Source organism: Rhinoderma darwinii, unplaced genomic scaffold (assembly GCF_050947455.1).
Source record: "Rhinoderma darwinii isolate aRhiDar2 unplaced genomic scaffold, aRhiDar2.hap1 Scaffold_474, whole genome shotgun sequence".
NCBI classification, from domain to species: domain Eukaryota; kingdom Metazoa; phylum Chordata; class Amphibia; order Anura; family Rhinodermatidae; genus Rhinoderma; species Rhinoderma darwinii.
This window is the reverse complement of record NW_027464020.1, coordinates 71,444-98,362: the sequence shown is the minus strand read 5'-3', so window position 1 is coordinate 98,362 and position 26,919 is coordinate 71,444. Positions and strand designations below refer to the sequence as shown.

The following is a 26,919-nucleotide window of genomic DNA, read 5'->3' as shown; positions in this document are numbered from 1 at the left end:
CACGGTTTTTGCTTTCATTTTCACAAAAAAATGTAATTAATGGTAACGGGTGAATACGGCTTAAAGGCATGGTGTTGCCAGAAAAACATGTTTTTTTTTTAAAAATTAAACATTTAGTGTGTGGGTGATTAAACATGGTTCAAATTTTTTTTATTTTTTTCACGAGTCAGGAAATAGTCAGGAAATATTATAAATTAATTCTAATTTATAATACTACCCATTTTTGGTCACTAGATGGAGCTAGTTCCCAAAATTGCAGCATTGCAACATTGGGTTAAAAGCCCTCGCTCTAGTGAGCTCTCAGCATCCCCCCCTCCTTTATCCTGGCTAGTGCCGGGATAAACGAGGGGTTTGAAAGGTTTAACCTCCTACACTGTGTGTCGCCATTTTTTGAGGTAACCCACAGTGTAGTAGGTTTACATACAGTAGTAAACACACACAAACACTAACATACATTGAAATGTCTTACCTGCTCCTGCCGCCGCGGCTCCCTCCGGCCCGTCCGCTCCCTTTGCTGCCGCTGTTCCATGTGCACAAGTCCGGAAGCCGCGACCGGAAGTAGTAAGATTACAGTCCGGCCGCGACTTCCGGTCCACAGGAAAATGGCGCCGGACGGCGCCAATTTCGAATAGGACTGTGTGGGAGCGGCGCATGCGCAGTTCCCACACAGACGCCGTACACGGACGTGAATGGGACGGGAGCCGTTCACAGTCCCTATGGGACTGTGGCTGCCGTACTCCATGTCTGTGTGTGTCGTTAATCGACACACACAGAAATGGAACAAAAAATGGCAGCCCCCATAGGGAAGAAAAAGTGTAAAAATAAGAAAAAGTAAAACACAAACACACAAATGAATAAAAACGTTTTTATTAAAGCACTAACATCTTTAACATATAAAAAAAATTATTTGCCATGACACTGTTCCTTTAAGGAGTTTTTCAGGTCACAGATACTGATGTAGGTGACAACTTATCAGAGTGAAAATTCCTTGTATTATCTTTTAATGAAAATAGTCAAGCACGGGCGCACATGCATAGAGATACACCGGCTTATATGGGCCCGGGTTTGTCCTATCCTCTTTGCGGCTAGGTGGTGACAACCTACGCAGGACTCCTCTCTCCAGAGAAACTACATTGTTAGGAACCAAGGCGGTGGGGAACTGGCCCAAAGGTCATGGGAAGGAAATGGAGAGGTAAACAAACATCACGCCCTTCTGTCCTCAGTAGCTAAATTTGGGCACCATAATTGAGGGCCCAGTTTGATTTTTGGTTTAGGGACCCCTATGTTCTATGTATAGCTCTGTATCCATGAGTAGGATTATGTGACTGTTTGGTGTACACCTTGGTGTCAAAAGACTAAGAGTATTCATGATAACTATGACTTTCTCCAAGTGCCAGGTATCTATCTGCTTACATGACATGAAGGAGTCCCATCTGTTTTCTGACCAGATAATTTGGGATGTTTATGAGTAATATTCATGAAAGGAAAATTAAAGGATAGATAGATCAATACCTGAGTGTTGTATTCAGGATACTGGGCCGGCAGCAGCACTTCTGGGACAAATCGAGGGATCTGTTGAGAATAAAATACAAAGGTGAGATACTTGGTTTCCCCTTTAGACTCTGATAACTATCGCTGCCTCCAAGTGTTAGAAGTTACCATTCTGCCTAAATCACATGAAGGAGTGGAATCAGCCATATGTAAAAGTGTGAACTGTTGTTGGGGAGTTATGGGGAGTCGCTACTTTCACCATCGCATATTCACTGAATGAGTTCATGAATAAAGCTTAAAATGCAGGTTCAGTTTTATACTCAAATATTTTATCTTTTGGATAAGTTTTAGAGGACCTGGACGATAGATATAGATAGATAGATAGATAGATAGATAGATAGATAGATAGATAGATAGATAGATAGATAGATAGATAGATAGATAGATAGATAGATAGATAGATAGATAGATAGATAGATAGATAGATAGATAGATAGATAGATAGAGTATAACCAGGCTGGTTTATCCGGTTTACAGAATCAGATATTCTATTAGTAAGATGTTTGTTTAATTAAACAGAATGAAGCAATGAAATACACATAATAAGTAATATGAATGAAAAAATAAATCTGACCTGTTTACTGTATTCAAGGCACTTCCCAGGAAGTTGTGGCTCTGGGTCTTGTGCCATGACCTGTTGAGACAATATGGGAGAATATCATATAAAAGTCAATACCCACAAATTCAGTTTACATCTGTCTATAAGTATATTATTAGCATCTATTAGATCCATCTCAGTGAAAGTCTAACAGCAACATCTTCTATGAGTAAGCAAATGTAAACCTCCCTATGGAGGCTTATGCTACAGCTTCCTGGCCTTGAGGATACATCTACTGCCATATACATACAGAGTTTATATTCACTGTAGCCTGAAATGTGCAATAACATACAATAATATCATTCTTCTTACTATAGCACTTTATATTAATCCTCTTATATTATTGTCTATAGAAAATACCTCAGCGGTATGCCCCATGGCAGAGTTATTTGGTGAAGGAGGTGGTGGTTGTGACCTCCTCATATATGCTCTGTAATCTGGCAAATGTGGGACATGAACATTGAAGGGGTTTTCCGGGACTTTAAGAAAAGGCTATCAATAACAGATCATTGAAAGTCCAACTCCCAACATCCCAAACAAAAAGCTGAATGAAGGGGCCCCTTTACTGCTTACCAGGCACAGTGCCGTACATTTTGTAATGGCTTTGCCTGGTACTGCAGCTCTCTAAGCTGCAATACTTAGCACAGCCACTATCAAATGCATGGAGCTTTGCCTGGTAAACAATAAAGAGAACATGGGGATGACCACCAGGGGGGTGTGGCCCCTTTACTCTGATTATGGGGGTGGCAGGAGTAAGATCCCCATCTGATATTGATGGACTATCCTAAGTATAGGCCATCAATATTAAGGTCATGGAAACCCCATTTAAAAGGTAAATAAGACCATTTTATACAAAGGACAGAACATACATATAAAATGATAGAGGATCTGACGTCTTTCCTGACATGTCTGTTTTAGAAAATACTTAATAATTCACATTTCCATTCACACATTACTGATAGCTGCAATTTTCAGGAAATAGTAAGTTGTAACTTTAATGGGGAAATATGAAACCTTGAAATCTGAATGTAAAATCCACATGTTCGGTGGTTACTTGCATTAATAGAAACATGTTACTGGATCTTGAACTGTTTGTCTAAAAAAAAAAATAACCCAACCCCCGACAATCACCAGAAAAAATTCCTTCTACAATTATATAGTTGTGGTGAGATGTTTGTGCGGTTAGAAATTGCTGCAGTAATGTCCAGTGTGAATCTGGCCTTATATGAGAATTCTAGAGCGTATATATTTCATGTGTCCAGTAACATGTAGAATTAATGATAAAATGCTGCATCTTACCTGTCAATCACACAGTCAATCACAGTCCCGGTCCAGACGTCATTGGCAGAAATTGTAAAAAATATGTAATCCAGCTGCACATAGAACCTAACGGCTAGTACTGTCTATGACATCATCAGTGACATCATAAGTGGCTGCAGTATCTGTTACATCATCGATTATCTCCTACTGCCTGGATAGGCTGTCTGTGTATACACTGAATATAGGCATGTTACATGGGACTGCTGTTTTATAGACCTGGAAGAAAGATATGTGTGTTATTATAGGGGCTACGACTAAGAACATGTAATGTATGAAACATGTAAGCTGTTACTAGATGGATATAAACTGTTATACAGGGTGGGCCATTTATATGGATACACCTAAATAAAATGGGATTGGTTGGTGATATTAACTTCCTGTTTGTGGCACATTAGTATATGGGAGGGGGGAAACTTTTCAAGCTGGGTGTTGACCATGGCGGCCATTTTGAAGTCGGCCATTTTGTATCCAACTTTAGTTTTTTCAATGGAAAGAGGGTCATGTGACACATCAAAGTTATCGAGAATTTCACAAGAAAAACAATGGTGTGCTTGGTTTTAACGTTACTTTATTCTTTCATGAGTTATTTACAAGTTTCTGACCACTTATAAAATGTGTTCAAAGTGCTGCCCATTGTGTTGGATTGTCAATGCAAGCCTCTTCTCCCACTCTTCACACACTGATAGCAACACCGCAGAAGACATGCCTCCCGATCTGACCCCCTTAGACTTTTATCTTTGGGGTCATCTGAAGGCAATTGTCTATGCTGTGAAGTTACTAGATGTGCATCAACTGAAACTACGGATACTGGAAGCCTCTGCTAGCATTTCTTCTGCGGTGTTGCTATCAGTGTGTGAAGAGTGGGAGAAGAGGGTTGCATTGACAAATTATGCCCTTGATGATTATGCACCGTTCAGTCATAACATTAACCCCTTAAAGAGACTCTGTCACCACATTATAAGTGCCCTATCTCCTATATAAGGAGATGGGTGCTGTAATGTAGGTGACAGTAATGCTTTTTATTTTAAAAAACGATCTTTTTTTGTATCCATAAAAATAGAGGATATCTGTGGTGGCATCTTCATATAAAAATACCTTATGTGCCCGCACAATCACCATGACGTAACTGTAAGTCATGATGGCATAATGTAAGACAATCCGTGACGTACAATTATGCCATGTAGGCTTAAAGAGACTCTGTCACCACATTATAAGTGCCCTGTCTCCTATATAAGGAGATGGGCGCTGTAATGTAGGTGACAGTAATGCTTTTTATTTAAAAAAACGATCTTTTTTCACAACGTTAGGAGCGATTTTGGTTTATGCTAATGAGCTTTCTTAATGCCCAAGTGGGCGTACTTTTACTTTCGACCAAGTGGGCGTTGTACAGAGGAGTGCATGACGCTGACCAATCGGCATCATGCACTCCTCTCCATTCATTTACACTGCACTAGCGATATAGTTATATCACTATGTGCAGCCTCATACACAAGCCCTAACATTACTACAGTGTCCTGATAATGAATACACATAAAATCCAGCCTGGACGCAGTGGCGTAACTACCGCCGTAGCAGCAGTAGCGGCTGCTACGGGGCCCGCAGCATGAGGGGGCCCGTGTTGCCCGCCGGCACGGGGCCCCCACCATGGCCGGAGGCTCCGCTAGCAGCCGCTATGGCTGCTACAGCGGGACGCCACTGAACACTACGGCAGAGCAGGGAGGTATCTCCCCGCTCTGCCATTAACTGGTTCCCGACCGCTGGCTGTATTTTTACGGCCAGCGGTCAGGGTCCTTAAAACCCGAGCCATAGACTTTCTACGGCTCGGGTTTTAACTTGCTGCCCGCGCGATCGGGCAGCTGAATGTCGGGTCTCCGGCTGTCAGTGACTGCCGGGGACCCTGAGGAGAGGATAGAAGCAGCTTTCGCTGCTTCTGTCTTCTCTGATCACTTGTATACAGCGCTGAATGCGCGCTGTGTACAGGAATAGACAGCAGCAGCGGCGCTGTCTCTATTCCTCCCGGTGATCATGTGACAGGTCACATGAACGCCGGGTGCCGTTAGTGGCAGGCTGCTGCTGGGTCTAACTAGACCCAGCACAGCCTTATTCGTGACAATCGTCACTATGAGAGGGCTGATATCCCCTGTAACTGGGGCTGCTGTGCAGCTCCAGTTACAGTGGAAAAACATGGTGTAAAAGAAAGAAAAAATATATATAAAGTTCCCCAAAGGTCTTCTTTGACCTTTGGGGGACAGACCATAGTAATAAAAAAAGAATAAAGTAAAGTGCAAAAAAACTGTAAATAATAAATACACATAAAATACCCACCCCAAAAAAAAAACGTTCTCCCCCCCGCCAATCATTGTTGTAACGCTAGCGCTGACCCAATTACCCTAATATAGACATGTAATATATACAAATTTACGGTAGACAATGATGATCACAAATAAAAGGTCTATTTTAGGGTAAAACTATGTTATTACCAAAAAAAAAATAGCTGAAATGTAAAAAAGCTTATTTTTTTACTATTATTTTCAAACTTTATGAATAAAAATTCTAAAATAGCAAAAAAGGTGTGTATAAAAACGATAAAAAATTAAACCTCCATTGTCTACGGAAAAAACGTCGCAAAAATCACGTTGTTAGCCCAACAAATAAAAAAGTTATAGCCATTTAACTAACACGTGCTAAAAATGGCTAAACGGTGTCTGGTCCTGAAGGCGCAAAATAGAGCAAAAGACATGTATAGGGGATAGTCAGAGGTTTGCCGGAAGTCAGAGGTTTGTCATGGAGAAGTTCAGGGGACTTTTAGTCCCCCGTTCTCCCTATCGCTGCCAGCGATCACTCATGTATCCCCTATCCTGTGGAGATCCTGTGGAGAAGGGATACATGTATTTTGTAGGACACACTGTAGGTCGCATGTTTTTGGGAGGGGGGACGCTGTATGGCGTTCCCTACAGGGGGGGTGGCTGTATGGCGTTCCCTACAGGGGGGGAGCTGTATGGCGTTCCCTACAGGGGGGGCTGTATGGCGTTCTCTACAGGGGGGGCTGTATGGCGTTCTCTACAGGGGGGCTGTATGGCGTTCTCTGCAGGGGGGCTGTATGGCGTTCTCTACAGGGGGATGTATGACGCTATTTACAGAGGGGGGGCTGTATGGCGTTATCTACAGGGGGGGGCTGTAAAAAAGGCACTCTCTACAAGGGGGGGGTGGTTGTGTGACACCCAGGGGAGGGGGGGCCCCAGTCAAAAGTTTGCTATGGGGCCCAGTCTTTCCTAGTTACGCCCCTGCCTGGACGTCATGTGTACTCAGAATCCTGACACTTCTGACTCTTTTTTGTGAGATTCCAGCAACAGATACGAAATCTCGCGAGATCACGGAGCTAAACGAGATTTGGTTTCACTTGCCGGAATCTCACAAAAAAAGATTCAGAAGTGTCAGGATTCTGAGTACACATGACGTCCAGGCTGGATTTCATGTGTATTCTTTATCAGGACACTGTAGTAATGTTAGGGCTTGTGTATGAGGCTGCACATAGCGATATATCTATATCGCTAGTGCAGTGTAAATGAATGGAGAGGAGTGCATGATGCCGATTGGTCAGCGTCATGAACTCCTCTGTACAACGCCCACTTGGTCGAAAGTAAAAGTACGCCCACTTGGGCATTAAGAAAGCTCATTAGCATAAACCAAAATCGCTCCTAACGTTGTGAAAAAAGATCGTTTTTTTAAATAAAAAGCATTACTGTCACCTACATTACAGCGCCGATCACCTTATGTAGGAGATAGGGCACTTATAATGTGGTGACAGAGTCTCTTTAAGCCTACATGGCATAATTGTACGTCACGGATTGTCTTACATTATGCCATCATGACTTACAGTTACGTCATGGTGATTGTGCGGGCACATAAGGTATTTTTATATGAAGATGCCACCACAGATATCCTCTATTTTTATGGATACAAAATCTATTTACTATTGTTTTAACATTGATCTTTTTGTGCATTTATAACATTTGTAACAATAATATAAATGTAAATGGGTCTTAAAGGAGTATTCCCAGCTTACACATTAAGGGCATGATCAAAATCTTATCTTCAGGCGTATTTCGGAGCTAAAATGCTTGTGTTGCGCTCCGGAAATAACTTGAAATACGCCTGCAAACTGCTTCCCATTGTTTTCATAAGGAAAATACACTGTGTAGTTCATATGAGGTGTGTTTCTTCACTGCTGAATTAAAAACACCACGTAAAAAAATGGTTTGTATAAAAGTGACATGTCCCTTTTTTTAAAAAACACCTCAAAATAAGCTTCAAAAATACTTGGAATATCAGTTCTAAAAACCGCCTGGATTCAAAGTCTGTTTAGTCTTGATATCAGCCTCGTGTTTTTCAGCCTAAACATCTGCGGTGTGAACCTGACCTAACATGTACGTTACCTGCAGATTTTACCAAGTCATGGCTACTTGCTTGATGCTAAATTTTTTTGGGGAAGTATGGCCCCCCCCCCCCCCCAAATGTCAATGTTGAGGAGTTCATGTACTGAGCTTTGTTCTAGTGCTGTATATATGTACTGAGCTTGGTTCTGGTACTGTATTTATGTACTACGTTTTGTTCTGGTGCTGTATAAATGTAGGAGCTTGGTTCTGATCCTGTGTTTATGTATTAATTTGGCTTTAGTACTTTATATATATGTACTAAGCTTGATTCTTGTGCTGTATTTATATTCTGAGCTTTGTTCTGGTACTGTATATAGGTACTGAGCTTGGATCTTTAGATGTATTTCTGTACTGAGCTTTGTTCTAGTTTTGTATTAATGTACTGAGCTTGGTTCTAGTGTTATATATATATATATATATATATATATATATATATGTAGCAGTGCAGCTACTGTACAGTGCAGAAACTCAGGTTTTAAGCAACCAGGGAACATGTACAGCAGAGAGGGTTTTCTCTTCTATTGCTTGGGTGTAAAGCCTGGAATAGGGCCTAGTTTGCTGGAGTGTGAAGGAGAAGGGCGGGCTTCCACTCCATACAGACAGTCCATGTCTTGGGCTGTCTGATGAGCTTAGTTAGGCTTCACCTGAGACGGCTCTTTAATTCAGGTGTGTGCTGTTCACACAGGGCTCAGTCTGGGGAAGAAAGGCATGCTAGCCTGTGAGAGTCACCTCCGTGTGAGGTAAAGCTGTGAAGGTTTTGAGGTGCTGGGCACAAGGCCCAGTGTCACATAGTGAGGGACACTGAATGTGTTAGTTAGAGGCTGGACGGCCTAGGGTTTATTTTGTATGTTTATTGTTGTACCCAGTGGCGGATTATCATATGGGCGTTTCGGGCGGCCGCCCGGGGCCCGAGGCTCCCAGGGGGCCCATGGCAGCCCGAAACGCACATCATCTCCTAAATCTATTCAGCGCGCTAGCGCTGCTAACGGCTGAAGATGAGGAGGAGCAGGGAATTGGCCGGGAAATAGGTAGGACACGCCTCCCTGACAAGTGCGGCCCGCCGCCATTGAGTAACAGAACAGCGACGGACGGCTGTTCTGTTACTCCAAAGCAGCAAGAGAAGAGCCGGGCGGGCGGTCACCGGCGCTGAGGTCAGTACAGGCTTATCCTCCTGCCCAACTGGTTCCCGACCGCTGGCTGTATTTTTACGGCCAGCGGTCAGGGACGGGTCCTTAAAACCCGAGCCATAGACTTTCTACGGCTCGGGTTTTAACTTGCTGCCCGCGCGATCGGGCAGCTGAATGTCGGGTCTCCGGCTGTCAGTGACTGCCGGGGACCCTGAGGAGAAGATAGAAGCAGCTTTCGCTGCTTCTGTCTTCTCCGATGTCTTCTTACACAGCGTTCAATGAACGCTGTGTACAGGAATAGAGACAGCAGCAGCGGCGCTGTCTCTATTCCTCCCGGTGATCATGTGACTGGTCACATGATCGCCGGGTGCCGTTAGTGGCAGACTGTATCTGGGTCTTACTAGAGTAGACCCAGCACAGCCCTGTTAGTGACGATCGTCACTGTGAGAGGGCTGATTTCCCCTGTAACTGGGGCTGCTGTGCAGCCCCAGTTACAGTGGGAAAACATGGTGTAGAACAAAGAAAAAAAATATATAAAGTTCCCCAAAGGTCTTTTTTGACCTTTGAGGATCAGACCATAGTAATAAAAAAAATAATAAAGTGCAAAAAAAATGTAAATAATAAATACACATAAAATACCCACCCCAAAAAAAACCTCCCCCCCCCGCCAATCATTGTTGTAACGCTAGCGCTGACCCAATTACCCTAATATAGACATGTAATATATTAAAGTTTACGGTAGACAATGGCGATCACAAACAAAAGGTCTATTTTAGGGTAAAACTATGTTATTACCCCAAAAAAATAGCTGAAACGTAAAAAAGCTTATTTTTTTATTATTATTTTCAAACTTTATGAATAAAAATTCTAAAATAGCAAAAAAGGTGTTTATAAAAATGATAAAAAACGAAACCTGCATTGTCTACGGAAAAAACGTCGCAAAAATCACGTTGGTTTTATTTTTTTTTAATAAAAATGTGTGTTTGGTGCAACTTTGTAATTACATTTTATTAAAAAATATTTTCACTTTGAGATACAGCTGCTTTGTATCCTGTATCCGTCAGGTCAGCAGGACTGACGGGATCAGTGAAACGGGCCCTGCGCTAAATTATAATCTTAAATGTGATAGATTTGAGGTGGATCCTGCGTGTCACTGATCCTGTCAGTCCTGCTGACCTGACGGATACAGGATACAAAGCAGCTGTATCTCAAAAAGTAAAAATATTTTTTAATAAAATCAATCAATCAATCACACTGATACACACACATACTATATATATATATATATATATATATATATATATATATATATATATAATTATAATATAACGTTTTTAAATGTGTACATAGCATTGTGGCACTATATACAAGGGGGAGCGCTGTGAGGCACTATATACAAGGGGGAGCGCTGTGAGGCACTATATACAAGGGGGAGCGCTGTGTGGCACTATATACAAGGGGGAGCGCTGTGTGGCACTATATACAAGGGGGAGCGCTGTGTGGCACTATATACAAGGGGGAGCGCTGTGTGGCACTATATACAAGGGGGGGGCTGTGTCGTGCTATCCACAGTGGTATGTGTGTGGCGCTCTTTATATGTGGGGCTTTTTGGTGCTATTTACAAGAGGGGGAGGGCTGTATGGCACTATCTATAGGGGGCTGTGTGTAACGCTCTACGAGGGGGATGTGTGATATATAGAGGGGGCTGTGTATGGCGATATATGGGGGTGTGCAATATCTACAGGGGCTGTGTGTGGCACTATGTACAGGGGGCTGTGTGTATGTGGTGTTTTACAGTGTGTGGTATTATATTCAGGCGCGCAGTGTTTGGTGCTATTATATTTAGGGGCACAGTATGTGGCACCATGATAACTTTATTTTCGTTTATAGGTGTGGAAATGTTGGAAAAGTGAGGAGACGTCTGAGTGGCAAATTCTGCAGAAATGAGTCATGGCCGGGAGAAGTCGTCATGAGTGCTGGACCGGATGGAGAAGAAAAGAGGAAAAAAACTACTAGAATCTGAGACGTCGTCACCTGTGAGTCACTAGATTTATAGAGAATCTGTCAGCTCTCCTGACATGTTTATTATAGGAATCCTTGTATTTCACAAAAAGTCATTCTGCAGTCCAGGACTGATAGACAATTCCCCTTGTCAGGAGGTTGTGTCCCTGCACAGTGTGATCCTGTCAGTATGTAGGGACACCGCGCTGTGACAAGGGGAATCGTAACACTGTTAATGCTTGCCCAAAAAGGTAGTGTTAAAAATAGTTACGGTGAGGAAGGGGGGCCCAAGTTTGGGTAACAGCCCAGGGCCCATGGTCTACTTAATCCGCCACTGGTTGTACCACTGACTGCTGTTGTGAAGACAATAAAGCTAGCTGCGGCTGGTTTAAACCTTTTACTCAAGGAGTTGGAGTGAACTTTCTATGTGTGCCAACCATCTCACCTGGGAGATGGCGATCCCATGAGCTAAGTGGTCCCCAGGTTGTCACAATATATATTCATATATATATATATATATATATATATATATATATATAGATATATATATATATATATACTGAGAGTGGTTCTGGGGCTATATTTATGTACTGAGCTTGGTTCTGGATTTATGCACTGAGCTTTGTTCTGGTGCTGTATATACGTATTGTTCTTGCTTTTGGTGTTGTATATATGTACTTTGCTTTGTTCTGGTGCTGTTTTTATGTACTGAACTTGGTTCAGGTAGAGTATATATGTATTAGCTCGGTTCTGGTGCTGTATATATGTATGAGCTTGGTTCTAGTGCTATGTATATATATGTATGGAGCTCCATTCTGATTCTATATTTATGTACTAAGCTCAGTTCTACTGCTGTATAAATGAATTGAGCTTAGCTCTGGTGCTGTATTTATGTATTATCTTGGTTGTGGTGCTGTATATCTATACTGAGCTTTGTTCTGGTGCTGAATATATATGTACTGAGCTTGGTTCCTGTGCTGTATATATGTACTGAGCTTGGTTCTGATGCTGTATTTATGCACTGAGCTTAGTTCTGGTGCTGTATTTATGTATCAAGCTTAGTTCTGGTGTTGAATATACGTGGGTTAAAGATAGATAGCACCTGGTGGCCCAGAATGTCTGGCGTTCCCGAACGTAAGTGGTGTCCATACCTTTCCTTAACCCCTTAAGGACGCAGCCATTTTTGGACCATATGACACAGCCTCATTTTTTAAATCTGACTTGTATTACTATATGTGGTAATAACTTGGGAATGCTTTTACCTATCCAAGCGATTCTGAGATGTTACCAGGCTTATAAGTTTAGCAGCAATTTCTAAAATTTTCAAGAAAATTTCAAAAGCCTATTTTTTTAGGGAACAGTTCAGTTCTGAAGTGGCTTTGAGGGCCTTATATATTAGGAACCTCCACAAATCACCCAATTTTAAAAACTGCACCCCTTAAAGTATTCAAAACAACATTTAGAAAGTTTCTTAACCCTTTATGCGTTTCACAGGAATTAAAGCAAAGTGGAAGGGAAATTTGCAAATTTAAATTTTTTTTGCAGAAATTCCATTTTAATAAATTTTTCCTGTAATACTGAAGGTTTTTTTTACCAGAGAAACACAACTGAATATTTATTGCCGTGATTCTGAAGTTTTTAGAAATATCCCACATGTGGCCGTAGTGCGCTACTGGACTGAAACAAAAGCCCCAGAAGTAAAGGAGTACCTAGAGGATTTTTGGGCCTTCCTTTTCTTAAATTATATTTCAGGCACCATGTCAGGTTAGAAGAGGTCTTGTGGTGCAAAAATAAAGGAAACACCCAAAAAAAGGCCCCATTTTGGAAACTACACCGCTTGAGGAATTCACCTAGGGGTGTAGTGAGAATTTTGACCACACAGGTGTTTCATAGATTTCATTAGAATTGGGCAGTGAAAATGAATAAATTCAATTATTTTCCAATAAGATGTAGATTTACCTCAAAATTTTAAATTTTTTAAACAAATAAATGAGGAAAAGCACCCCAACATTTGTAAAGCAACTTCTCCAGAGTACGGAAATACCAAACATGTGGTCATAAACTGCTGTTTGGGCAAGCGGCAGTGTAGCGTCCATGGCCGCGGGCCGTCGTGTTCACTCACCTCCCGACGCCCGCAGCCATGTATCTGTGAGCGCTGGTCCCCGTCTCCCTCCTAGGAGACACCAGCGCTCACTTCCGCTCCGTTCGGCTGTGTCCCGTAGGGTGCGCGCGCACACTCGCACCCGGACATAAAGGGCCAGTGCGTGCAATAAGGAAATCGTCATCATCATCAACTGCCACGATTTCCTGGTCTATAAGAAGGCCTTCTAATCCTTGCCTGAGCGTTGTTAGTTTTCCCTGTCTGTCTTGCAAATGGTCCCTTAGTGTTTCCCGTTCCTGTTGTTACCCGTGCTTTGTTCCCCGTTCCTGTTTCCCGTGCTTTGCCTTAGTATCAAGTCGTGCCACGTCCTGTGTCATCTGCCACGTCCAGAGGAATCTGCCACATCCAGAGGAATCTGCCATGTCCTGTGTCATCTGCCACGTCCAGAGGAATCTGCCACGTCCTGTGTCATCAGCCACATCCGGAGGAATCTGCCACGTCCTGTGTCATCGGCCACGTCCGCGCAATCCGCCACGTCCTGTGTCATCTGCCACGTCCGGAGGAATCCACCACGTCTGGCGCAACTTGCGGCTCCTGTGTCATTCGCCACGTTTGGCGCCATCCGCTGCACCCATCTCATCTGTGCCAGAGCTGCGGCCACCATCCGGACTATTCAGGCACCCTTGTGCGGGACATTATATTTCTGGGGTTTCCTGTGGTTTGGCCAGCTGCCTTCCCGCTACGGCGGTATGGCCTAGTGGGTCCACTAACCCGCTTCGTGACAGGCAGGAGTCGGAAGGGAAGGCACTCCATTTAGCTTTTGGAGCGCTGATTTTGCTGGATTAATTTCTCTGCACCATGTCGCATTTGTAAAGCTCCTAAGGTACCAGTACAGTAGAAACCCCCCAAAAGTGACTCCATTTAGGAAACTACACCCCTTGAGGAATTCATCTAGAGGTGTAGTGAGCATTTTGACTTCACAGGTGTTTCATAGATTTCATTAGAATTGGGCAGTGAAAATGAAAAATTATATTATTTTCCAATAAGATGTAGATTTACCTTAAAATTTAAATTTTTTTCAACAAATAAATGAGGCAAAGCACCCCAACATTTGTAAAGCAACTTCTACAGAGTACAGAAATACCAAACTTGTGGTCATAAACTGCTGTTTGGGCAAGCGGCAGGAGTCGGAAGGGAAGGCACGCCATTTAGCTTTTGGAGCGCTGATTTTGCTAACAGGAAGTTTTTAATTTCCCTACAGCGCCACTTCAGCGGATATGAAGCATTGCAGTTTCCCACTGAAATTAATAGGATGTCCATGTAATGCACAGTTGATCCAGGTCCTCTAGAGATGCTCTTTGTAGGATTTCTAAATCTCAAACAGCTGTAGAGAAAACTATTCCTTCTATGTATAGACCCAAATGCCTGGTGCTCTAGAGTTCTGTGATTTATAAATAAATTAAATATTATATAAAATTTTTGACTTTTCATTTACAACTTTCCATAATCTGAAGTAATAACACGTTGTACTCCAAAATGAGTCAAATGTGAAATCCAATCTTGTTGTTGTACCTTGTGAAGTTGTACTTGTCACCTTCTTATTAATCAGATGTTCCATCACCGATTATAAGTCTTACATTATAGAAGCTTTATAGATCCTGAAACTCCAAATAGGAGAATTTTCCAGAAGTGATATAAACCAGATACTGTATCGTCAAATCGACAAGCAAAACCAATGACTCATATTACTCCTGTCCAGTTATAGAAATAGAGAAATTTAGGATTGGCTTGTACTCATGTTCTTCATGTGGTTGGGATACATATGTTTACTAAGCAATGAAGCTGTATAATAAGTATAGCGGGCAGGGTCAAATTTAGAGTTTATTCCACCCTAGGAAAATTAATCCCCCCCCCCCCCCCTTCCATCAAATCCAAAACTTCTGGACTGGTCTCAATTCCTCTCCCTCCATCAAATCCAAAGATTCTGGTCGGGTCCATTGATTCTCCTCCCCCACCTCAATCAAATCCAAAGCTCTTGGGCTGATTATCCATTTGGACATCCATATCTCCCCTAATCAAAACGAAGGCTGACAGCCCCTGGGTTAATCTCATCACCCCCTCCCCATTAAATCCAGGAGTTGGTTATCCTGCAAGTTCTGAATTGTCTATTAGATCCCATTTAAGTGGTTACACTCATTTGAATCCATGATAGATTAGGGGGTTTCTACCATTTGATTTACATGACATGCCTACTGGTTTGAACCTGCAAAATATTTTTATTTTGAACCAAACAATCATTAAGATAAAAAACACAACTTTATTGTGATATGTATTCACCCTCTGAAAGTCAATACTTTCTCGTGGTGCCGCCTTTTGGTGCCATTACAGAGAAAAGTCTCTTGGGGTGAGACTCTATTGGCTTAGCACATCTAGACACTGGAGTCTTGGCCCATTCTTCCAGGCAAAACTGCTCCAACTCCGTCAGATTAGATGGTTATGTTGGGGTACAGCCCCGTACTGTATCCCGTACTGTGTTAGTTCCTGTGCCTTATCTAGTGTTGGAGTCGTGTTGTGTCATCTGCCACGCCTGCTGTCATATACCACCTCTGGTATAATCCGCCACGACTGGTGTCATCTTCCTCACCTGCTGTCATATACCACATCTGGTATCATCCGCCACGTCTAGCGTCATCTGCCACATCAAGTTCCATCCGTGCCAAAGTCTCTGCTACTGTCTGGACTCTTTCAGGTACTCTAGTGCTAGGACTTTGCATAGACTTTTGATATAGACTGTTGTTTTGCCAGCTCGCACTCCACTAGGGCACAGCGGCTTAGTTGGTCCACATACCCCTAGATCTTGACAGGCACAGGGTATGGTACTATTATATTCAGGGGCACAGTGTATTACACTATTATATTCAGGGGCATAGAGTGTGGCACCATGAGAATTTTTTCTTGGCTTATAGGTGCGAAATGTTGGAAAAATTAGCTTCCGAAGACATCTGAGTGACAAACCCTGCAGAAATAGGTCGTGGCCAAGAGGTGTCATCATAGAGGTCTGGACTGGATGGAAAAGAAAAGAGAAAAAGAACGACTCCAATCTGAGAAGACATTACAGTCACTAAATGTAAATGTTTATTCTTCCTGTTACTGATCAGTACTGTAGTCACTGTATGATATGCAGCGAGATGATGGGTGTATCATTCTTTTTTGTGAAACAGCAACTCCCAGCATATCCTTACCATTGTTCATGCTATACTGGGAACTGTGGTTTTATGCTATACAAACATATGGCAGGGGTTATTTGTGCTTGTGCTCCATATATATACTGTACTTTGTTCTGGTGCTGTATATATGTACTGAGCTTGGTTCTGGTGCTGTATATATGTACTTAGCTTGGTCCTGGAGTTATATACATCAGAACAACCAAGCAAAATACATATATACAGCACCAAAGAGAAGCTCAATACATATATACAGCACTAAAGAGAAGATTGGTACATATATACAATTTCAGAACCAAGCTCAGCATATAAACACAGCACCAGAATCGAGCTCAGTGTAATACCATCGTGTTTGTGGACACGCTGGACCACTACACCATAACGGAGTAGCAGCTGGTCAAACAAATATAGGACCGTCACTAGTCAGTGGTATCTGGTTGGCAGGCTGGTGCCGGATAGCTGGAGGCTGGCTTTTGCTGGATTTTTGGAAGTGGGCCTGTGCCGGATTATTAGAAGATGACCTGTGCTGGGTTATCGGAAGCTGGCTTGTGCTCTATTATCGGAAGCAGAACTGGTCTCGGACAATGGAGGCAGATACTGGACTTGTCATGGACAACGGATACTGAAATCTTCAAGGACACGGGATTTGACACAGACACCAGACACGGATACTGAAGTTGTCACGGACACTGGATACAGGAACTGGCTATGGAACCTTTGCAGACCAACACAAGGTCAGCAACAACATTGCGCAGGCACTGAGGAAGTGGGCGGAGTTCCTTAAAAAGCCCAGAGTGTGCTGGAAAAGTTTGGGAGCAATATTCCTGGTGATCGCGCATGCACTCTACGGGCACAGTCTGGAAGAGAGAGCAGAGCATGCTTGCGTCCCAGAGCAGAGAGACACCGGTGCAGAGGACAGGAAGGCTGGCTACAGAACTAAAACCAAGCCTAGTGCATATATGCATCATAACAACCAAGCTCAAAACATATATACATGTACTGAGCTTGGTTTTTGTGATATATTTATGTACTAAGCTTGGTTGTGGTGCAGTATATACAGAATGTACTGAGCTTGGTTCTGGTGATGTATTATGTGCTGAGCTTTGTTCTGGTACTGTGTATATTAACTGATCATCTCTTTGGTGCTGTATATATGTATTGAGCTTGGTTTCAGTGCAGTATATATGTATTGAGCTTTGTTCTGGAGTTGTACATTTGTATTGAGCTTGGTTCTAGTGTTGTATATATGTACTGAGCTTTGTTCTGGTGCTGTATTTATGTACTGGGCTTTGTTCTAGTGCTGAATTTATGTACGGAGCTTGGTTTTGATGCTCTATTTATGTGCTGAACTTGGTTCTGGTGTTGTGTGTGTGTGTGTGTGTGTGTGTGTGTGTGTGTGTATATATATATATATATATATATATGTTCTGAGCTTTGTTCTGGTGCTGTATTTATGTACTGAGCTTGGTTCTGGTTTTATATATATGTATGATTTTGGTTCTGGTGTTGTATTTATGTACCAAACTTGGCCTGGGAGATTTTTTCATCGCTTAATGCGCACGGCGCACTGTCCTCCACCTTTCTCACAGTGCACAGCCTAACTAAATGGGCTGAGCACGCTCAGTATATTGAATGTGCACATATAGGTCTATATGTAATTGGTGATTTTAATATGATGTGTCCGTGGGTAAGTAGGTATGTAGGCTTATGTAATTATATACATAGTGTGGAAATCCAGTTAAACATTCTGGACATGGAATTTCTTTATTTAGAGTCAACTTTAACCCCTTCCCGACATCCGCCGTATATATACGGCGCACGCCGGGTGGGGGAATATGGAGCGGGCTCACGGGCTGAGTCCGCTCCACAGAGCGAGTGTGTCGACTGTGTGTTACAGCCGACACTTCCGGGCTACGAGCGGGATCGCGCTTTAGCGCGATCCCGCTTGTTTAACCCGTTAAATGTCGTGTTCAATAGAGATCGCAGCATTTAAATTACTAAAAACAGGGGGGCGACCCCCTGTAACGTCTCAACGGCCCCCCCCGCGGCGAGATCGGGGGGAGCCGTTGGTTCACACGGCTGCCTGGGGGTCTGATGAAGTCCCCCAGGTCCGCCATCTTGGTACTCCTATGAAGCTCTGCCTCCGGCAGGGCTTCATAGGAGACTGTCAGAATCACGATATACTGCAATACATTAGTATTGCAGTATATCGTACAAGCGATCTATTGATCGCTGGTTGAAGTCCCCTAGGGGGACTAATAAAAAATGTAAAAATGAGTTCAATAAAGTTTTTTTGTTTTGTGTAAAAAAATTTTTTTAATTACAAGTTAAAAAAAAAAACTTTTCCCATTTTCCCCCTAGAGCATAGTAAAGAATTAAATAAATAAACATAATTGGTATCGCCACGTCCGTAAAAGTCTGAACTATCACAATATATCATTATTTAACCCGCACGGTGAACGGCGTAAAAAAAAAAAAATTGTAGACGCCAGAATCTCTATTTTTTGTTCACCTAATCTCCCGCAAAAAATGAAATAAAAAGCGATCAAACCATCGCATTTACACCAAAATGGTATTATTAAAAACTACAGCTTATCCCGCAGAAAAATAAGCCCTTATACAAGTTAATCGACGGAAAAATAAAAAAGTTGTGGCTCTCAGAATTTGGCGAAACAAAATAAATTTTCTTTTTTACACTTAGGTTTTTACTTGTAAAAGTAGTAAAATATAGAAAAAACTACACATATTTGGTATCGGCGTAATCGTATTGACCCATAGAATAAAATTAACATGTTGTTTTAATTGTACAGTGAATTCCGTAAAAATGTTGCGCAAAAAAACCATGGCGGAATCGCTGTTTTTTTTCATTTTCTACCCCACAAATAATTTTTTTTTCCCGTTTCCTAGTACATTATACGGTAAAATAAATGGTGCTACGAAAAACTACAACTTGACCCGCAAAAATCAAGCCCTCATAGGACTTTATTGACGGAAAAATAAAGGCGTTATGTCCTTTGGAAGGTGGGGAGGGAAAAACGAAAATGAAAATCTGAAAAAGGGCTGCGGCGTGAAAGGGTTAATATAGGGTGTATTTGGAATATTGTAATTGTTTTATTTGATTATTAGAATAATTTTCCATGGCGCGATACAATGCGAGCGCTCCCTTTCCACGGCGCATATGTCTTTGTGAGAAAAAAAGAGAACTTGTTGTTAAAAATTTGAATCCCACCCCTGCCTGTATGCCAATAGGCGGTTTGGTGTGTGGTCTGTATTCCTTTTAGGTGGGCTGAATGGGATCATGTGTACTATTTGTAATTCAAATACTTAAGGTTGTGGGTCTGACCTATGTAAATAGGCGGGGCGTAAGGAAAACGTGCAACTGACTTACTTTGCCCTCACCAATTACTCGTTTTTTAAACAATCTTCTGCCTTGCTTGCAGGTTGTTAGCAAATGAAGACCTATGTCCGGCCAATTTACACCATGCTGTCTGAACCGTCCATTGCATCCCAAGTCCTTGTGCTGCATCACCAAGCAACCAATCCCACTTCTAGGGACAGGCATGCCTGCCTGCATGCAGCTGGCCTTCTACCCATGTAGCCGTTGATCACCATGACCAATCTTCGTGACTCCCTGACTACCAGTGTCCAACAAATGTACAGCAAACAGTAGAAAATATGGTCTAGCGATCCAATCTGAGGACTTTATTAGAAACAAACTTCTTAAACCACAACTGGTGAAGTGGTGATACAAAACAGCTTACGCGTTTCGAACGCCAACTGCCTTCCTCGCCAACAAATGGCTTCAGAACAGTCTATTACATCCCAAGTCCAAGTACTTGTGCTGCATGAATTCTGGATGCTTTATGCGTGGCATTATCCTGGCCCCTTTCACTGCTTCCCGCTTGAGTCCTGTAGGCACAAAAACACAGTGCAAATATCCATCGTCACCCATGCCAGCAACTCCTGCCTGAGTAATGCAATTCACTCAACTACTTGTCTATTGCATCGTTAACTGATGATTCATTTAGATGCAATAGATATAGTTTATTATATACTTAGCCTTCTTTATGGGCATCATTCCTTTTTATTGGCATTTGATTAAAAAAGGGGGCCCTGCTTCACCACCATAACACTGCAATATTTAAAAAAAAATCCCTTCACCCAATCTCTAGTAACCTTATCTGCCTCTTTTTCCCTTGACAAGGAACTGCAACAGCTGGCGGCACCCTTGTTACTATTTCCCCGAAGCCCTTACACAGGGGCGTAGCTAGGGGGGGCAAGCGGGGCATGTGCCCCGGGTGCAGTGCAGAGGGGGGCGCCAGCGCCACCTCCTCCTGCACTATAATTGTACCTGTGTCGCAAGGACACAGGTACAATTAGAAGAAATGAATGACCGGGCACGTTCCGTGCCCGGCCATTCAGCGCCTTTCCACGAATGAAGCGACTGGTACCTTTTGTACCAGTGACGCTTCCGTCGATGAAAGGCGCTGACTGACTGACAGGGAAAGTCATCCTGCCCAGCCAATCAGCGCCTTTCATAGACGCTGTGTTCAACCCCCTGGAGACCTGCGCAGAAGAGAGCAGGTCTATATGGCTGCCGGACGGCGTGGGAGCGGGAATAAGGTGAGTTTGAAATGTTTTGTTTTTAAAAAAAATTGTAATAGAAATGTGCGGCTGTATCTGCGGGGGGGACTTTGTCTACTCGCGGGGGGCTTTATCTACGGGGGGTGTCTATCTACAGGGGGACTATATCTACAGGGCTGGGCTATATACAGGGGGACTATATCTACAGGGCTGGGCTATATACAGGGGGACTATATCTACAGGGCTGGGCTATATACAGGGGGACTATATCTACAGGGCTGGGCTATATACAGGGGGACTATATCTACAGGGGGGCTATATACAGGGGGATTATATCTACAGGGGGCTATATACAGGGGGACTATATCTACAGGGCTGGGCTATATACAGGGGGACTATATCTGCTGGGCTATATACAGGGGGACTATATCTACAGGGGGCTATATACAGGGGGACTATATCTACAGGGGGGGCTATATACTGGAGTGGGCTGTCTATAGAGCACCATATACAGGGGTGGGCTATATAGTATATAGCCCCCTGTAGATATAGCCCACCCCTGTATATGGTGCTCCATAGATAGCCCACCCCAGTATATAGCCCCCCCCCTGTAGATATAGTCGCCCTGTATATAGCCCAGCCCTGTTGATATAGCCCCCTGTAGATATATTCCCCATGTATATAGCCTACCCCTGTATATAGCCCACCCCTGTATATAGCCCCCCTCTGTAGATATAGCCCCCCTGTGTATAGCCCACCCCTGTAGATATAGCCCCCCTGTGTATATCCCAGCCCTGTGTATATCCCAGCCCTGTGTATAGCCCAGCCCTGTAGATATGGTCCCCCTGTAGATATGGTCCCCCTGTATATAGTCCCCCTGTAGATATAGACCACCCCTGTATATAGTATCCCACAAATAGCTCCCCCTATAGTACTCCACAGAAAGCCCACCCCTGTATATAGCCCCCTTGTACATATAGTCCACTGCTGTATATAGTGCTCCACAGATAGCCCACCCTTGTATATAGTATATACAGGGGTGGGCTATCTGTGGAGCACTATATACAGGGGTGGACTATCTAGTGGAGCACTATATACAGGAGTGGACTATATGTACAAGGGGGGGCTATATACAGGGGTGGGCTATCTGTGAAACACTATATACAGGGGTGGACTATATGTGGAGCACTATATACAGGGGTGGGCTATATCTACAGGGGGGCTACATACATGGTTGGGCTATCTGTAGAGCTCTATATACAGGGGTGGGCTATATCTACAGGGTGCTATATACAGGGGTGGGCTATCTGTAGAGCACTATAGGGGGAGTTATTTGTGGGACACTATATACAGGGGTGGTCTATATGGGGGCACTATCTACAGGGGCTCTATGGCAGGCACTATCTACAGGGGGCTCTATGGCAGGCATTATCTACAGGGGGCACTGTGTGTGTGTGGGACACGGTGTATGGTGCTATTATAATTAGAGGTGCAGTGTTTGGCGCTATTATATTTAGGGGTGTAGTGTGTGGTATAATGATAACTTTATATTTATTTATAGTGTGTGGTATAATGATAACTTTATATTTATTTATAGGTGCAGAAATGTTGGAAAAGTGAGAAGCTGAAGACATCTGAGCAGCAAACTGCAGAAATGGACCGGGAGAAGTCATCATAGAGGTCTGGACCAAATGGAGAAAAAGAACTAGAATCTGAGACGTCACCGGTGAGTCACTTAATGTAAATGTTTATTCTGCCTCTAATCAGTAATGTAGTCACTGTATGATCTGCAGCGAGATGATGGGTGGTATGATTATGATAGGATTTATTTTTTGTGAAACGGCATCTCCCAGCATATCCTTATCATTGTTCGGGCTATGCTGGGAGCTGTAGTTTTACGCCGTACAAACCTATACGGCAGGGGTTGCACTAAATTGAGCTGTATTTGTTCTGGGGCTGTATATATGTACCGAGCTTGGTTCTGGTGTTGTGTATAGAACCATATTGCTTGTGAAATGTACAAATAATTTTATGCTCGCGTTACATAAAAAGAAATGACACGTCGATTGGTAGAGAAAACAAACACGGCGAGGGGGAAGGAGATGTCGGGAAAGAGGTTGGGGGGGGGGTGCCAAACTGAATCTTTGCCCCGGGTGCTGGAGAACCTAGCTACGCCTCTGCCTTACAAATACTTTTGATACCATTGTCCGGAATTTATTTACTTGCTTTTACCTTCTTCTTTCATCCTGTTTGAACATTTGCTCAGCATCTTCAACATCTTGCCCATCAGCCCTACTATCCTCAACATTAGACCACTCATAATCATCTGAAAGATCAGAATAAAACTCGCCCACCTGCTGTTGCCATGCCTTCTTCTTCCATTGCTACACTACTAGTCATATGATCACCTGTCCTTCCAGTGGTCCTGTAGTGAATTGCTTTCTCTGCTGCTCTTCACGTTCCAAAAAACTGCTCCTGTAATTACAAACATTATGACAGTACCCTGTGTTGTAAACATTTTGACAACCCCCATGTTCAGACTATGAGGCCCTCCTGGGATCATGCTGCCCTCACCCTCTCAGGAACCCTGCGCAAGGGCCCTGGCATTTTGCCCATCATCCTGCCATGTTTCCCTCAAATTTTTTCTAGGCTTATACCATTGAGGATACCTGCCTTGTTTCTACGATGCTAGGACATTTCCAACCAAACAGCCCTTGTGTTGCAAGACTTGTGGGGGCTCCATACGTGGCGATATCCTGGTCTGTTCTGCTGCTTTTTGCAGATTCCTTGAAATATAAAAACCTTCTGCCAGTATTCATTGTCACCCATGCCTGAAGACCGTGACTGGGTAACACAACTCACTCAACTACTTGTTTATTGAATCGTAGTCCTATGACCACCTCCAGTTTCACATTGAAATAGCAGGCCTAAATTAAGCCTACTGAACTTCCAGCCTGTGGTGCTTTGAACTTGACGTACAGTAGCCGCCAGCACCCTAGTTCCCACCTCCTCAAGGCCTTGATGTGTCGCAAACTTTTTAGGCAGGGCAACCCTGACTAAAATCCCCCTACACTACTGCACCCCTAATCCCCTCAACCAATTACCTCTACTGCACCCCTAATCCCCTCACACAATTATCTTACACCTAATCTTCAGGTACAAACCTCCATTTTGAACGAAAAAAAAACCTAGCCTACACTATGCCTATTCCTACCAAACTCTTCATACTTCCCCACCACTACCCCTTCCTGGGGGCCACATGGCCCACCTTAATAATAATAATAATAATCTTTATTTATATAGCGCCAACATATTACGCAGCACTTTACAATTTAGAGGGAACATAAACAGACAATATCAGACATTACATAGTGACAAAGCTAGTTTACAATTCAGACAGGAGGATTGAGGACCCTGCTCGCAAGAGCTTACAATCTATGAGGAAATAAGGGAGACACAAAGTGTAAAAGTGTTTGTTCAGTACAATGGTCCAGCCATCTTTTATACACATGGGGTAGTACACACAAGTCTACATTAGCCGGTCACCAGCCAGTATCCGTGTATAACGGACATGAAATGCAGTACGGTGCAAGGAGTGTGAAGGAATCTTTTTCTGAGGACTAATGGGGCCAAGGAAAGGAGTCAGATTAGGGAATGTTATAGGATTGTCCAAAAAGATGTGTTTTCAGGGCACGTTTAAAACTGTGGATATTGGGAATTAATCTGATTGTCTGCGGTGGCGCATTCCAGAGGACTGGTGCAGTGCGAGAAAAATCTTGGAGACAAGAGTGGGAGGTTCGGATTATGGAGGATTTTAATCTAAGGTCGTTGGCAGAACATAGAGCTCGAGTAAGCTGGTAGACAGAGATATTATAAAGTGTGGTTAGTATGGTTCAGCAAATATATGTTGAGCCTATTGACGACTTTGGTTCCCACAGCCTTGGTTGTCATGTGTCTCTATAGGCACATTCTGGATGACATCAGATTATAGATTTTCTACAGGTTGTTATTTGCTATAATACTTACATATATACAGTGGATCTTCTAGCATGTCGGCTGTCACTGGTTCCACATATTCAGATGTTTAAAATGTTTGTAAAATACATAAAATAACCCCATATCTCTAATGAATTATAATAATATATTTACTTTCCAATAGCCCCTCTGCCACATAAATAACAGTAGCAGTATAATGGCACATGATAGTTGGAGGACCCTGGTATCAGGGCCGGCCTTAGGATAGATGGCGCCCCATGCAAAATTATCTTTCGGCGCCCCTCCCCATCATAAAAAATGCCCCATAAAAAAGTATAATGCCACCCCATTGTACAATGCCCTATATAGTGCACCACACAGAGTATAATCCCTTTTTAGTGCCCCACACACAGTATAGGGGGGCACCAGACGTGTGTATAAAAGAACAGTTCAGAGAACCCCACTGTGTATGGGGCTCTGAAGCAGATGGATGGTCACTCTGAAAAAAAGGCTTCAATTTGCACGGCAGTGTCGGAATTGGACTACCGATGATTGGCAAAGGGTTGCTTTCTCCAATGAGTCAGGTTTTCTGCTCAATCGAACGTATGGACGTTGGGGTGTCAGGCGAGAAACATCAGAGAACAAATACTCTGCAAATATTGCTGCAAACATTGCTGGAAATTTCTGGGTAATTTTTTCATGGCATTCTCTGAGCCCACTCATCCATGTGGAAGGTACTCTGATCCGATTTGTGTATGAATCCATCGTTGCAGATTGTGTCTACCCATACATGCTGTTTGTCTTCCCTGGGGAAAATGTAATCTCACAGCAAGACAATGCGACAAGTTACATGGCTTGAAATGTCCGACAGTGGTTGGAAGAGCACGACTAAGATGTCCAAGTACTTCTCAGCCCCCTAATTCGCCAGACTTGAACCCAATAGAGCATCTGTGGGACCATCTCGATCATCTTGTTCGCTCTATGGATCCTCCCCCACGCACCCTCCAGCAAATGTGGGATGCACTGCAGTCAGCATGGCTCCAGATACCAGAGACAACCGACAAGCACCTCATTGAGTCACTCCCAGCCTGTCTAACTGTTAGGTAAGACTAAACGTGGACACCACAACACTACTCAGTTCTTTTCAAATAAACGGTTTACTGAAAATCACAATTTCAAACAGGCCAAATAACGACAATACAGTATTCAAATCAAGTCTCTCAGTAGCTGAGGCACTCGCCCTCGTGGGAGTCCTACCAGCTCATGGGTGGCTGCGCCTGGCGCTCACTGACCCGGCCCGGCGGGTCTCAAGAAGGAAATGGGCCGTCTCCGCGGATCACTGTGGTGCTACCACTCACACTGCGGAATCCCCAAAGGTGGAAGCTATGCCCCTCGCCCTTTGGCTACGGCGTGAGTCCGGCGGATATATTACCGCGTGCGCCTCCGCGGGTCAGAGTGAGAGCTACTCACTACCACGCGGCATACCACCCTTACCTCTGCTTTCTGCTCCTCTGTTGAAGAAGACGACATCTTTTCCCTTGTGTCTCCTGACACTGCTGAGCTGTAGTGAATGTCCAGCTAGTCCTCCTCCAGGAACATTGAGCCAAGGATCCTTCTCCTACAAATGGCGGCAGCCTGGTCACTGTGCCCCCTCTCTGTCACACAAGTCCTCTTTCTTTCTTCCCCCTGAGTCACCTCGCTCTCCCTCACTTCCACTTCCTGTCACCCAGCTCTGTCTCCTCAGTCACTCGTCCTGCAGTGACACCTTGTGGCTGCTAATAATATGACAGGCATACACAGGATAACACAGAAGAAAAATACCACTAAACATGAAAGATGCACAGGGAAGACAGTTCACTTTAGAAGGGCCGTATCACCCCCTTACATAACTGCTGTCCATGCTGCACACGGCGGTTACTCTAGATTAGCTGCTGCTCATAATAATGTGATTCAACTGAGAATAATGAACTATATTCTTATTACATCACAACAGTAAACTATT

General features: G+C 43.4%; 1 long non-coding RNA gene across 6 annotated transcripts in view; it reads right to left on the bottom strand.

The window, feature by feature from the left end:
• The window catches only part of LOC142719274 (uncharacterized), a 56,734-nt gene that overhangs the window by 7,987 nt on the left and 21,828 nt on the right, over positions 1–26,919 (bottom strand). For 3 of the 6 annotated variants that reach the window (XR_012872718.1, XR_012872713.1, XR_012872719.1), the window contains exons 12-16: positions 23,351–26,692; positions 20,120–20,267; positions 3,449–3,685; positions 2,126–2,185; positions 1,513–1,572 (exon numbers count right to left, since the gene is read on the bottom strand). This is a non-coding gene — a long non-coding RNA (uncharacterized LOC142719274). Of the gene's footprint in view, positions 1–1,512; positions 1,573–2,125; positions 2,186–3,448; positions 3,686–20,119; positions 20,268–23,296; positions 26,693–26,919 lie in introns of all 6 variants that reach the window. The other 3 variants (XR_012872715.1, XR_012872717.1, XR_012872714.1) reach the window with 3 other exon arrangements.